Source organism: Temnothorax longispinosus, chromosome 5 (assembly GCF_030848805.1).
Source record: "Temnothorax longispinosus isolate EJ_2023e chromosome 5, Tlon_JGU_v1, whole genome shotgun sequence".
Lineage (NCBI taxonomy): Eukaryota > Metazoa > Arthropoda > Insecta > Hymenoptera > Formicidae > Temnothorax > Temnothorax longispinosus.
This window is the reverse complement of record NC_092362.1, coordinates 17,949,671-17,953,625: the sequence shown is the minus strand read 5'-3', so window position 1 is coordinate 17,953,625 and position 3,955 is coordinate 17,949,671. Positions and strand designations below refer to the sequence as shown.

At 41.4% G+C, this 3,955-nt stretch overlaps 1 pseudogene; it reads right to left on the bottom strand.

The window, feature by feature from the left end:
• Positions 1-474: 474 nt before the first annotated feature.
• LOC139813490 (uncharacterized) lies at positions 475-3,239 on the bottom strand (annotated as a pseudogene).
• Positions 3,240-3,955: the final 716 nt, after the last annotated feature.

The following is a 3,955-nucleotide window of genomic DNA, read 5'->3' as shown; positions in this document are numbered from 1 at the left end:
ATATATCTCATGCACAGAAATATATATATATAATAATGAGAACTGTTATGACACTACTTCCTCTTCTTTCATAATCGATGTCATATATATTCGACTTTTGGGTTCTCTTTGCATGTTTATAATAACAATGTATCGAGTCTATCATTTTTTTATCACCTGTCAAGACATGATTTCCGAAGTGATCGATATTCGCACGAATGTTACGTAACGTTTCCATTGTAACATAAAGAGAGATATGTCTTAAAATATAGTGATACTAAGGAGAAATATATAAAAAATTTCTTCAGGAATAAAACAATTTTTTTATTATCAAACATTTATTAATAGCATTTAAATGATTAAGAAAGCAGGGCAATTTAAATATTATTTACAATATTTTGTTCTTTTACAATTCTTTAAATTTCCGAGTTTTTGACGCAAAATGGCATAGTCATCATTCGTTAAACGCGAAACTTCTAATTATACAGAATAACGTTTGATTTATGTAAGGATTATACATAGATAGAATTATTACGAAAAGTTTGCAATATTTCGATGAGTATTAGAACTCCATCGAGAGAGTCTTTCGCGAAGAAGAAGGCAGCCCTCGTTCCGGTGGAACGACTCAGCGGACAATCCTCCTCTCGTCGGAAGATCCCGCCGCACGATGATGGATGCGCGTTAGCGCGGGAGTGCGCGAAGACAAAGATCCTACGGCCTCCCTCCCGGCGTGCGCAACGTGCATTAGTTTGCGTCGCTCCCGCTGTGCGCAAATTAGAGCCGAGAGTGTAGCAGCGCGCACTGCCGCGCGCGTCTCGCGGCGCGGAACGAAGAGATTCTGGTGGAGAATGGCCGCGGACGGATGAGGACGGATGAGAGAGAGTTGGAGGGAGGCGGGGGGCAAGAGGATACCAGGCGGGTGGAAGAAGTGGCGGTAAGGACGGGAGTGAGTGAAGAAGATGGTACGGAGGCGAACTTGCGATGAACGACCGCAATCAACGCAACACCGCCCCGCGAAAATTGCCCCCTTCTTCTCTCGGAGTACACCCGGAATATATTATCCACACGGGTGTTCCACGGCACGGCGCGTCCTCCTCGCTGGGTCAAGGGGTTGCGCACTCCGGAACGGACATGGCCCCGAAGGAAGAGAAGCGTGCCCGTGAAGAGCCGCACGATCGACCCTGCAGCACACCGTGTTGCATCACGAGAAGAGACCCGCGAGTTACGATTGCATTTATCGAGACCACCACAAGATCTTTCTTCTAGTCGTTCAATTCCGTTGATGTGATTATTCGATTCATCCTTTCACATTATGTGATGAACTCCGCATGTCCGTGTAGTCGCTTTATATTTTTGGTACAAAAAATATCGCAGAAAAATCTTTGTAGTTGAAGTTTGGAGCGTTTTTGAAGCGAAAATTAAAAATGTGTTCTAATCAAAAAGGATTATACAAAGAAACATATGTAGATAAAGACATAATAAATATAACAAAAAACGCGCGGATATATCGAGGCAATTAATAGGACAATTTTTTAATTTTTTTTCTAAACGCTCCAAACTTTATTTGCATAAAAATCTTACCATTTATTTTCTTATATAAATTGAGTGAGGTTCATAGAATTTTTAATGAAAAAATATATTTGTTATGATAATCAAATATGTTCGTTATGTTTCAAATACGTAACGAAAAAAGTGAACAGATATTTCTCGTTAAAACGCAGAACTTATCTGTAGCTTAACTTATCGCATAGATATCATATGTATGGCGTATGGAGTTTAAATGAGATTCTAATAGTCAAATCGAATTAGATTCGTATGTGACCGACGTCGAACAAATGCAACGCCGCGATGCAATGCAGCTTCCTCCAGAAAAGCACGAGTTATTCTTTTTAAGGTAATCCTCTCTCGATATTGGTTTTGACGGTGCCCGCGGGACAGGGACGCGTAAATCATTACGCCACTCGTGGCAGCAGGCCTCGACCGCATATCCGCCCTAGGTGGAGTAACGTGTGGAAGTCGGTTCCACTGTCAGTACCACTGAGATATGTTAGCTCATTACCGTGACGTATAGCTGCCGCCGGTAACGCATGCCCGATATATCCATAATTGTTGCGGTGCCGGTCGCGGACTATACGTAAGATCCTCGAAGAAGATTCCTGCGCGGTTCTGGCGGAATCCGTTTATTGGCTCGGTAATTCCGGGCACAACAAAGTTTCGAGATATGTACTGCCGATTCGCGCCGGCCGATAGTACCCTCTGTAAATATACTGCCGCAGAAATATGAGCTCGCTTCGAAACCGCGCTCTCGCGCCCCTCTACATCTCGGGACAACTTTATTTAATGCGCATTCAATATACTCCACGTGCGCTATCGGCCCGCCAACGATGCTGCCTTGTTGCGATTAACTGGCTATTACACCGGTAATGCATACTACGATTTTTTTCAACTTTGCTCTCGCGACGGGATACGGGAATAGGATAATTCCGGTGCACGTATAATAGAAGCATAACATTGATCTCATGCTAATTTTTCGAGTACACGAATCGATAAGTTAAGACTTAAGGGTCTTGCATACCTAGACAATTTATTGCATGATAAGTTGCACAACAAATTACATAGGAAAATATAGTCAACTGCGGAAACAACCGCACTTCCAATTCATACCAATTCATCATGCTATCTATTGACCATTAACGCATTAATATATCACGTATTTTTTTATGTAGTAATTATGGCTACGTTATTCATTGGAATATAAAGTTGCGTATACACAGTACTTCGTCCTAATTTATTTTACATTTTTATTAAACGTAACACTATATCATTAGTTAAATTTATCGTATTTGTTTGCAAGTATTATACGCATATGCATATATGTGAAACATTTTAGATATAATAATTTCTCTACTCCGTTTTATTTCATTCGTGCAATTTTAGTCTAAATCATAGTCAAGATTATATGCACAACATAAATGCAAAGTATCATGCAAAGACATGCCACGGTTACGCGCTGATAAGATATCGTTCTTATAACAACGTAATTTCACATTACATTATTGTAGTTTCGAGTTTAAATTCTCCTAGCCGCCTACACATCGTCCAATTAATGTATGACAAGGGGAAAGCAAAAAATGATCTTTTTCTCTTTCCTACGCTACCAACACAGATAATTACGGATAGCCAGGATAGTTAATCACGTCCGGACGGTTGTTCGTTGACGGTTTCTGCGCCTGGTACCCAATTTTACCGTGAGAAACCATCTTCGACAAACTGTTATATCGCCCGGTACTTTAATCGACCTAGAACCTAGAACCTAGAACCGGCCCCGCATGCGTAGGTGTGTTCCGGAGACTTTTCGGGGCCGCTTTGAAAATATGCGTCCACCCGACGGGCGCCGATAGACATTCTTTCACAGGTGTGGAACGATCTCGAGTGTCCGGTCGAGTTTATAGGATGCTTGAAAGATGCCTGAGAAAAGGGCGGAAGCCTGCCGCTATAAAAGGATACTTTCTTAACGATCTCACCTGCGTATATTATCATTCAACATCCGCGCATCGTGCTTTAAACTTGCCTATAAAAGCAGCTTTACAAGTAAAACGCGTATAGAATAAATTTTTTAACAAATCTTCGTCTAGTCAAGAAAGAAAGAGAGCGTATGTGTGTGTGCGCGTCTGCCAATGATATATGAACGTAGTGACAAAAACAATTTGAAGCCGATTTACATAGGACTGTTACAGCATAAGGAAATTACTAATTTACCTTGTTGACGCTGTCGCTTTTTTTAAATCGTTGACGTGTGGTTAGCAAAAGACCGACGTGCACGCAGATGGAATTCATAAAGTTCCATCGAGGAATTTGATTAATTGATCTGGAGGTTATAGGTTCGATACGCTCTTGAGGATCCCGCGATCGGTTTTCGTCCGGCTTTTATGCATACGAGCCTGTCCGGTGTAACGAGATTGAAAAAAAGAAAACT